Below are 11486 nucleotides of genomic sequence, written 5' to 3' on the forward strand. Positions count from 1 at the left end.
TATTCTCTCTTTATTATATAGAATAAAGCTGTGTGCACTGGTGCTGCCCAACACCTGCCCCAGGCCCCAGGTCCCTCTGCCTGCATCTCCTCCTCCCACCCCAGCTCAGGAGTCTAGGGTTCCAGCCCCAGCCTCGGCCTCCCACCCAGTAACCTACCCCTCCCGCCACTCCCCGCCCACACCTGCAGGTCTCCCTTGTTTCAGGCGAATGGGCCATGTCCTCCATCCTGTAGAAAAAATGAAATGGGGAGCCCTCCCTAAGCCCACAGCCTTCCAGGGGGTCCTCCTCCTGTGTCCACATTTAGACAAAACTCCTCCAAGGCCACTGGGGATAGCCGTCAGCAGCTCGGTTCTCAGTGCTCATCTCGCCCGGCCTCTCAGCAGGGCAGCCGCGCCTGCCACGGCCTCTTTGTGGGAACACCGGCCTCCAGGGATGCCGCAGCTGCTCCTGCAATGCCCACAGCCTGCCCCTCCCCTCCTCTTCTCCTTTTCTTCCGGCTCCAGACTCCCTTGTCTCCTCCAATTCAACAGCTGGCCCAGGGCTCACAGATGCTCTGGGCAAGTCCACCCCTCCTCCTGGTGCCTCCCCCACTCCCTGCCCCTGCCCTGCGCCAACCCTGCTCCCCCTCCCCTGCGCTCCTGTCTGAGCTTCCTCGCCGCTCCTCGGAGCAACTGCAGGGCCCTCTTTGCCGAGCTATTTTGTTATTTTCATTTTATTTTATGTGTGCGCTCTTGTCCCTCTACAATCACTGGACTTCCAAAAAGAATGTTAAGAATGTAAATGGGACATTGTTCAGAACCCTCCAATTAACTCCGAGAAGGTTCTTACCCACCCACCTCTTCCAGCAGCCAGCTGCCTCGAGCATTCTGCTGCTCACACCGGCTTCCCGCCTCCTCCCCAACACATGACCACACCTGCCCTGCCCTGCCCCGCCCCAACGCAACTAGCTTGCTCCTGCCCCACGGACTTTGCACATTCTGTTCCCAGCCCACCAGGTTCTCCCCCACATTTTCCTGGGGCTCCCTCTCCTATCTTTCTGATTATCTGTTTAACTTGGTCACCTACTCAAAAGAGACTTTCTTTGACTGTGCTTCCTAGACTAGCGCCTGCCCTCACTGGCAACCATCTTCTCCCCCTCTCCGCGTTTCTTCCCGGCACTTATCAATGCCTGTCATTTTGTATATTCCTCTGTTTCTGACCCCCTCCCCTACCAGAATGTGGGCTCCTGTAGGGCCCAGGCTGAGTCCGTCTTACTCTTGTCCCCAGCACCTGGGACACCTCCTGGCACAGAAGAGCTGCATGACATTTGCAGTGAGACTCAGCAGTTGCAGACCCTGCGCTGGGGCAATTCACAGGAAAAGGATACAAATCGGACTTTAAAGCATATTTAGCCCTGTTCATGAGAAAATGCGAAGTAAAACTAAATTCAGATACTTCTCACCTATCAGATCAGCAAAAATGCAAAGGCCTAATAACACGCCCTGTGGGTCACGCTGAGGGAAAGGGAACCCTGCTGGTCACAGGTTTCCACTGCCTGCAGACTGGGCCTAAGGACCGGACAGTGAAACCTGTGGGCTCCCAGCTGACGGATCGGGGGGGACTGGAAGGCCAGCGAGCGGTCCTGGACTCCAACGCTGGCTTCCCTCATTCCCCACAGAGAGCCGCTCAGCTGCAGTGTGTGGTGTGCCCTGCCTGCCTGCTGCCTGCGGTGCTTCCCGGGCCGGGCCCTCCCCTGAGGGCCCAGCTTGCGGTTCTCAGTGCCAAAGGGACATGTTTTTATGATGATGTGATGTAGAGAGCACCTGGGAAGGCACATGGTCATTTCTTTAATTATTGTCAGCTGAATCCAGCGGTGTTGGCAGAGCCACGTCCTGGAAACACACCTTGCCAGAGGCAGGAGTGTTGTCAGCTTGACCTTCAGCCCGGGCACCAGCGGGTGGGTTTCGTTATTTAAATCCAGCCAAGCACCAGGAATGAATATGACTCTGGCCACCCAGGAATGCCCATAATCTCCTTCGTCCTGACTTTTAGTAAAACCTCCTGTTTTTTGCTGTATAAAATAAACACGCTGTATTGGCTCTGGGTCCCTGTCCCTGTCTCTCCATCAGAGGACAGCGGTCCCACCCGGCCCCAGCTTTTTCCTTCCATCTCTGTGTCTGTCTCTTTCTTTCATTTTCTCAATCCCCAGCCGCCCCTACTCAGGAACTGGACCGCTCTCTCGCCGCTGGATACAGAGAAGAGAGAAACATTCACAATGTGATGCACCGTCCTGGCATGTTGATTTTACTCAAAGATTGTTTTGGGGAAAAGTCACCATTTTTATGTTAAATTACCACTGATATGGCCCTGGCTGGTTTGGCTCAGTGGATAGGGCGTCGGCCTGCGGACTGAAGGGTCCCAGGTTCGATTCTGGTCAAGGGCATGTACCTTCGTTGTGGACACATCCCCAGTAGGGAGTGTGCAGGAGGCAGTTGATCGATGTTTCTAACTCTCTGTCCCTCTCCCTTCCTCTCTGTAAAAAATCAATAAAATATATTTTTTTAAAAATTACCACTGATATGTTATGAGGAGAATATAGAATTCTAAACATTTTTAAGCCTTTAAAATAAAAGAACTCAGACTTCCAGTCAAAATGACTGCATAGGTAAGCACAGTGCTTGCTTCCTCCCACAAGCACATCAAAATTACAAATAAACTACAAAACAACCGTCATTCAGAACTGCTGAATGGAAGTCCTATAACTAGGGAATTAAAGAAGAGGCCACCTGGAGACTGATAGAAAGAGCAGAGATGCGGAGTGGGCTGGTCCCACACCCGCATGTGGCAGATAAAAATCGGGAGGGATATCTTGGCTGTGGAGGCCTCCCCTGAGGGGAAAGGGGGTCCCAGCCCCACACCAGGCCCCACGGACAGGGTTCCAGTCCCAGGAAGAGAAATCCCCACAACTTCTAGCTGCTAAAACCAATGGAGACTGTGGCTGAGGAAGACAGATGCTGCAGGAGTCCCAGGCAGTTCCTCCTTAAGGGCCAATGCATGGACTTACAGGCAGAACCCACTCACTCTGAGCTCCAGCCCTGAGGCAGCAGCTTGAAAGGCAGCAGAGACATAGAGGAGGAACTGAATTCTCCAGCATTAGGGCAAGAGCTGCGGGGAGCAGCTTTCTCCCAGGCAGAAGTGCTGGCAGGGGCCATTATTCCTTTGTTGAGCTCTCCTCTACAGAGCCAGCAGGCAGATGCCATATCTGAGTCTCCATCAACCTGGCTCACAATGCTTGCCCTGCGCTGGTGATTCCCTGTGACCTTGCCCTACCTAACTGTGGGCACACCCAAGCTGTATTTCCAGTAGCTTTTTCATACAAATAGCCTGTCTTGGCTCCTGCTTCAGATTTTCCTAAAATCTCTCAAACAAGCAGTATCTGGTCTCAACAATCCTATACCTCTCACTAAGTGGTCCCATGACTTGGCTCACACCTTGGCTTCACCTAGGCACCTCCAAGACCAGCACAAGTGACAACCATCTGCAGATCACTTTGTAGCTCATGCTGGGTAACCCCAGGGAGAACACAGGTGGTGGCTGACCTTGGTCTGCACCTCCAGGGATGTCCCAGAGCCAGCACACCCAGTGGATAGCTTCAGATCATGTCAAAGTACCACCACCCAACCACCTCCACAAGTGACACACTCAAGGGACAGACTCACTGGGCACCAGAGCCCCACAGAAATAAGGCCTGCTCTGTTGAGTGGACCCCTGCACGGCTGTTCCTCCAGAGATCAGGGGTCCGTGGTTATAGCCAGTCCTTGCAGCTGACAGGCCTGGAGGTAAATCCCTCCCATTGAGATGTCAACAGCAATCAACGCTCAACTACAAAGGAGGGTATACACAGCCCACCTGGAGTGCCCACCTGGAGTGCCCAGCTCAGGTGAGTGGGGAAGCTGTACATGGGACCCTACAGGACACCTATGACACTAGGCCACTCTACTAAGACTAAGATATATAGCAGCTCTACCTAATACACAGAAACAAACACAGGAGGCTGCCAAAATGAGGAGACAAAGAAATATATCCCAAATGAAAGAATGAAACAACAACAAAAAATAACTAAACAAAATAGAGACAAGCAATCTAGAAAATGAGGATAGTGTAAGAAGCCTTTGGGACAACTTAAAGCCAACATTCATATCATGGAGGTGCCAGAAGGAGAAGACAGAGAGCGAGGGACTGAAAATCTATGTGAAAAAATAATGACAAAAGACTTCCCTAACCTGGTGAAGGAAGTAAACATACAAGTCCAGGAAGTGCAGAGTCTCAAACAAGAGGACCCAAAAGAGGCCCACACCAAGACACATCATAATTAAAATACAGAGGTTTAAAGGCAAAGAGAGAATCGTAAAGCAGCAAGGGAAAAGCAATTACCCACAAGGAAGTGCCCATAAGTCCGTCAGCTAATTTCTCAACAGAAACTTTGCAGGCCAGAAGGGATTGGCACAAAATATTTACAGTGATGAAAAGCATATAACCCAGATTACCCAGCAAAGCTCTCATTTAGAATCAAAATACAGATAAAGATCTCACCAGACAAAAAACTGAAGGAGTTCATCACCACAAAGCAGTATTATATGAAATGCTAAAGGGTTTTCTGTAAGAAGAAGAAGAAGAAAAAATATATGAACAATAAAATGGCAATAAATATCTATCAACAATTAAATCTAAAAGATAAATAAGTAAGCAAGCTCAGGCTAATTAAAAAGATCCCTGGCATTGTACTACAATCTTGTTTAGACAAATTCACCGATGCCTTCGTGAAGAAAGGTGTTTACCAAAGGTGGCTGGAGAAAGGGGGGCGGTCTTTCCCTTCCTGTGTATCCAGCCACCTGCCAGCCAGCCCTCTCCTTCCCCACTGCTCAGGCCACTTACTGCCTTGGTGACTCTCAACTCTCCCATGTGCCTGCCAGCGAGTCCCCAGGCCCCCATGTCATGCTGAAAAGGTGCTGCTAGGACATAGTGGCAGACCAAAGGGAGAGGTCCCTGCCCTGGGACCTCTGGGGGCGGGGGGCGGGGGAGTAACGGGGGGTAGACTTTAGCCCAAAAGTCGCCCATGGCTGGAGAGCTATACATCTGACAGTGGCCCTGGAGGAAAAGTGAAGGCTGTATTGGGAGGTTGTTTCAGGGGGACACGACTTCACTGGGGGGAAGGGAACGAAGGGCTGCTTCTCAAAGGCAGTCTTATTAACGGTGACCCTACAGGTGAGCAAGAATTGGGCAGGTGGAGGGGGAGGCAGAACAGACTCAACTGATTGGCGACTCTCTCAGGAATGGGGGGTGCGCCTTCAATGGCATTGGCTGGACAATTCGGGTTAAAAACCCAAACTGGCTCTAAACGTGGCTGGACAGGCCACTGGGCACCCGTGGTTGTGTGGGGGGATGTCTCCCTCCGAGGAGGAGACGCTGGGAAGCCGCGCTGGGCAGGCTCCGTGCTCAGAGCTGCCTCAGCCGGCGCAGACCCCATCAGCTGCCCAGGGCACCCAGGAGAAAGCGATCTTCCACCGAAGGCGGGCGGGGACGCAGACTGACGCCAGTGGTGGCCTCGGGCCCTGTCTGGTTTGGAACTCAGGTTTCCAAGTCGCTCAGGTGGGGCTGCAGAAGCAAGCGGTCAACGCAGGGCAGCCAGTAAGGGGTGAATTCCAGGTAAACAACAAATAATCAGTTACTGTATGCCCTCAACATTGCAGCAGATGTACTTATGCTAAAAATTATCATTGTTTACCTGAAATTCCAGTTTTCCTGGACGTTCTGGTGTTTTATCTGGTGACCCCACGTGGCCCACAGACCAGGCCCCCGGCCCTGCGCCAAGGGACTGGCAGGAGAAGCTCTTGAAAGTCTCGCAGCCGCTGGGTGCCCCGGCCTCAGGGCTCACGGCTCTGCGGTGGAGCCAGGGAATGCCCACGGCGAGGCTCCCCCAGTGCCCCGCCAGAGGAAAGTCTTGAGCGAAGACTTTTAAGGGACCTGAAGTAGCAAAGAAAGGCCCAGAGAGGAGCCTGAGGAGAGTAGAGGCAGAAGGTCAATGCAGGAGGGGAGGTGGAGCAGCCCAGGCTGCAGAGAGGCACAGCTGGTTGGGGCTGAGGACTGACCGCTGCCTACGCAATGGGGGTGCCGAGCCAATGGAAGCAGCAAAGAGTCTGCAGCGGCGACTCCTGCGACTCCTGCGTCTGCCCGCAGGGCTCTCCCTCAGCCTTTCCTGGCCTTGGAGTGAGGCCGCGCAGGAGCGTGGGAGAGACAGACGCTGGCTGGCCGCCAAGGCCCACCCACATCCGCAAGTGCTGCTGCTTTTCAATTCTTCTGGAAAAGGGCAAGTAATCCCCAAATCAGGGCACTTGTCAGCAATGGCTTCCGGGAAACGGCGCTCCCTCGGTATGCAGCCAGCGTGGGCCAGACTGGGCGGGCCACCCCAGATCGCCCCAGCTGGCCCGGGCCAGGAATCCCTGTGGAAAGAGCCATCTCCCACCCGGGCATCTCACTTCCACCGGCTGTGGTGTTTGGGGTGGCCTGGCCAGCAGGCCCAGCGGGAGATGCAGGGGCAGGAGCACCCAGGGCCTGAGGTGCAGACCTGCACCCATGTTCCAGGCTGGCAAGGTGCAGCCTGGAGGAAGCAGGCTGCCTCGTAAGGGACCTGCCTGTGCAGGTTCAGCCGCACCTGGCAGGAGAGCCGCCGCGGCTGCTGTTCCTGCTGCTTGTACTTACTCCCTTCCAGGGAGGCTGCTCGGTGGAACCCCAAAGGAGACATCCCTTGGGGATCTGATGATGCCGAAGGGGGTCACATTCCACACCAGGAATGCCTTCTTTTTGAGGAAAATACCTGCATGGCTGCGGCAGGCACCACAGATCACCTCCACCCTCTCTCCAATAATCCACGTTAACAGACCCTAATTCTGTTCAGGGTGGGCTCCTCCCTCCTCCCTGGGACCAGTCATGACAGATCATCCTGTTCCCCTGTCAGTGACTGGTTGAGTGGGGAGATGTGACACCATCTTGGCCAATGGGATGGAATCTGAGGGGCTTGGAGGTGGGTTCTGAGAAAGGGTTTTGGCCTGCCTTTGAACACAGATGTTCTGAACATAGATCTTGTGACCTTGGTTAGTTTGCTGTTAAGAAAAGGAACTTAAACATATTTTTATTTTTTCTCAGAGAGAAAAGAAGGGAGAGGGAGAGAGAGAGAGAGCCATCGATGTGAGAGCAGAACATGGATAGATGCCAGCTGCACGCCTCCTACTGGGGATCGAGCCTGCACTGGGCACGTGCCCCGACCAGGAATCAATCCGTCAACATTTTGGTGCACAAGACGACGCCCAGCTAACTGAGCCACCTCAGCCAGGGTCTTGATGCAGGAACTTATTTCTAACCTTCACCAGAAAGGAATATTAATTTTTCAAATAAGAAATCATAGCAAGTGCGTAAAATAGTGTTATTCCCTCCCGCATGCGCTTCCTTCCCCGTGGAGGCGGTGATGGTCAAGCATTGAGTGGTGGCTGGAGGTGAAGGCTTTGCTGCCAGGCTGTTGGGTTCCAATTCTCGCCTTGCCTTCCCCAAGCTGAGCTACTTGATCAAATGATTGAACCTCTTGGAGACTTCCAGTCAAGATGGTGGCGTAGTTAATCACCGTGCTCTCCTCCTTCCACAACCACATCAAAATTACAACTAAACTTCAGAAAAACTATCATTCGGAGCTGCCTGAAGTCTAGCCGAACAGAAGCCCTATAACCAAGGATATTCAGAAGAAGCCACAGCAAGACTGATGGGTGGGGTGGAGACTCAGAACAGGCTAGTTCCACACCTACGTATGGTGGTTAAAATCAGGAGGAGTGTCTCACCTTTGGAGGTTTCCTCTGGAGAGTAAGGGGTGCCAAGCCCCACACCAGGTCCCCCGCCTGGGGTTCCAGGAGCGGACGTCCACATAACGCCTGGCTGTGAGAACCAGTGGAGATGGTGGCTGAGTGAGACAGAGGGCTTCTGGAGTTCCAGGTGTTCCTCTTAAAGGGTCCGTGCACGGACTTAGTAAGACACGCTCTCTCTGGGCTCCCGCGCTGGGCAGCAGCTCAAAAGGTGCCACAGACATACAAGGAGGAAGCGAATTGCCTGGCTTCAGAGCAAGGGCGGGAGGGGTGCCTTTCTCCCAGACAGAAGTGCTGGCAGAAACTAGTCTTCCTTTGTTGAGCGCTCCCTGTGCCCAGTCTGCACGTGCAGGCAGACGCCATATCTGAGTCTCCATCAACCTAGCTAATCATGTTTGCCCAGCCTGGTGAGTCCCTGAAGTGCACCCACCTCACCTAACTTTTGGACTCACCCAAGCCACTTCCAGTGGCTTTTCCATACAAACCACCTGTTTTGGCTCATGCTGTGAATGTTCCTAAAATCTCTCAAACCCCAAACAAGCAACATCTGCCCTCAACATGCCCTGTACCATTTGCTAAACATCCCCAAGCCCAGTACGAGTGGCAGTTGGCCTCAGATTGCAGCTTAGCCTCTCCCAGGCACCTCTAAGCCCAGCACAGTGGCAACCATCTGCAGATCACTTCCTAGTTCATAACTGGGGCCCCAGTTAGGACAGAGGCAGGGACTGACCTTGGCCTGCGCCGGTGCCCTTCCCAAGGCCCCAGAACCAACATACCCAGTGGCCAGCTATAGACCACACTAGAGCACCACCGAAGCACCCTCCACAGATGACACGCCCAAAGGGCAGACTCCACAGCACCAGAACCTCATTGAAGTGAGCCCTGACCCATAGAGTCAGTCCCTGCACCACAGCTTCACTGTAGTCACATCCAGCCCTCATAACCAATCAGCTTGAGCGTCAGTCCCTCACACTGATGTGACAACAGAAATACAGGCTCAGCTACAACTGGACTGCACACACCTGGAGCACCAGGCTCAAGTGACCAGGGAGTCAGAACCACTGGGTCCTACAGAAAACCTACTACATAAGGCCACTCTACTAAGACCGGGAGAGATAGCAGCTCTACTCAATTACATAGAAACAAACACAGGGAGGCAGCCAAAATGAGGGGACACAGAAACATGTTCCAAATAAAAGAACTGAACAGAACTCTAGAAAAATAAGTAAACAAAATGGAGACAAGCAATCTACCTGATGCAGAGTTCACAACACAGGTTATAAGGTTGTTCAATGAACTTAGGGGAAGAGTAGATTAACTTAGTGAGAACTTCAAGAGATAGGAAACACAAAAATGGAGATAGGAAGCATAAAGAACTAGTCAGAAATGAAGAATACAATTACTGAAATGAGAAATACATTAGATGCAATCAACAGTAGATTAGATGAAGCAGATGACTGAATCAGCAATTTGAAATATAAAGTAGCAGAAAACATCCAATCAGCACAAAAAAAAAAAAAGAAAGAAAAAAAAGAAAGGACGATAGTTTAAGGGGCCTCTGGGACAACTTCAAATGTACCAACATCATAGGAGCTATCAGAAGGAGAAGGCAGGGAACTAGGAATGGAAAATCTATTTGAAGAAATAATGATGGAAAACTTCTCTCATCTGGTGAAGGAAATAGACATACACGTCTAAGGAGGACAGAGTCCAAAACAAGAGGAACCCAAAGAGGCCCACACCAAGACACATTAAAATTAAAATGCTAAACGTTAAAGACAAGGAGAGAATCTTAAAAGCAGCAAGAGAAAAGCAGTTAGTTACCCACAAGGGAGCACCCATAAGACTGTCAGCTGATTTCTCAACAGAAACTTTGCAGGCCAGAAGGGAATGGCAAGAAATATTCAAAGGGATGAAAAGCAAAGACAACCAAAATTACAGCAAAGCTATCATTTACAATTTAAAGACAGGTAAAGAGCTCCGCAGGCAAAAAACACCGTCCGTCCCCCCACCTCACCTCCCCCCTCCACACACACACACACACAAATAAAGGAATTCATTACTACCAACCCATATTGCAAAAAATGTTAAAGGGACTTTTTAAGAAGAAAATACTGTTGGCCCTGCCTCAGTCATGATGGCCCACAGCTTCCAGAGCAGCCACCAGGACCTCTCCTTTGTGCCCTGGAAGCTGACAATGGCCAAGACCCACATCGTGTGGTCAGCAGGCGTGGAGAAGTGAGCTGATGTACTGCATAAGCCATTTCTCCCTGAAATGATGTTTGGAGACACCATGGTTTCAGAATCCAGCGTGGTTCTGGCTCTGAGATTGAGTTTAATGCTCCAGGTGCATTCAGATGTGTAACCACCTGCCAAGAGAGGCTTAAAGACACCTGTGTGGAGGAGTGGCAGGAAAGCAGGAAAGAGGGGGACCCTTCAGGGAGGTTAATAAACCACATGACCGGAACTTACAACCAGTGAGAACAGAGCATTACTTGGCAAATCACTTATGCTGAAGGTTGTACCGACAACAGATCATATAGGTCAGTGATGGCGAACCTTTTGAGCTCGGCGTGTCAGCATTTTGAAAAACCTTAACTTAACTCTGGTGCCGTGTCACATATAGAAATTTTTTGATATTTGCAACCATAGTAAAACAAAGACTTATATTTTTGATATTTATTTTATATATTTAAATGCCATTTAACAAAGAAAAATCAACCAAAAAAAATGAGTTCACATGTCAGAGGTGTCAGAGGTTCGCCATCACTGATATAGGTAGAAATTGAAAGCCAGAGAACAGATTAAATTTTTTAAGAAGTTCTCCTGTTTGAGGATGAAGTTCATGATCATGGAGCTTCGAGCCTTAGTGCAAATTAAAGTAATGCCTTCCGCTCCTTAGCTGCTGCGGGCTTCTTGAGAATCGATGGAGTGCTTTACCATGGCACGGGGCTTTCCATGAGGCCAACAAGACCTACACGTTACAAGAATGGACATTGTAGGAGAGCTAAAACTGCTAATTTAACACGTTTCACCTTCCTCTTCACAGAACCTCATGAAATACCACAATATTTACTGATCAAGAAGGCAGTTTGTGAGGAGCTAAGATTTCCAGAAAGAATTGATCATAACCTCACAGACTCACAAGAAAATGCAGCTGTAGAATAGAGTATGACTGTACCACACACTCACCGTGGAATGAGATGGAGACTTTGGCTTTGTGGATGGGGGCATTTTTATTATCATAATTAGTTGCCTTGTCTATGTGCAGATTTTCTGTAGCCTTAAAGGAAAAAAAATATAAGATTGTTGCAGGCAGGTTACACTCAAAATAAAAAAGAAGAAAAAGAAAATATCTCTATATATAAAAGCCTAAGCAACCAAACAACCAGTCAACCCGTCGCTATGATGCGCACTGACCACCAGGGGGCAGATGCTTAATGCACAGGATCAGGCTCCCTCCTGTCTGGATCGGGCCTGTGGGGATTGGGATTGGGCCTTCAGGGGTCGGGATTGGGCTTGTCTGGCTAGGGCCTGTGAAGATCAGGCGAAACTCGCTATCTGACATCCCCTGAGGGGTCCCGAACTGTGAGAGGGCC

The 11486-nt window shown here is 50.9% G+C and overlaps 1 pseudogene; it reads left to right on the top strand.

Moving 5' to 3' along the window:
- Positions 1–10021: 10021 nt before the first annotated feature.
- LOC132219341 (TIP41-like protein) lies at positions 10022–11055 on the top strand (annotated as a pseudogene).
- Positions 11056–11486: the final 431 nt, after the last annotated feature.

Source organism: Myotis daubentonii, chromosome 16, assembly GCF_963259705.1.
Source record: "Myotis daubentonii chromosome 16, mMyoDau2.1, whole genome shotgun sequence".
In the NCBI taxonomy this organism is placed as follows: Eukaryota; Metazoa; Chordata; class Mammalia; order Chiroptera; family Vespertilionidae; genus Myotis; species Myotis daubentonii.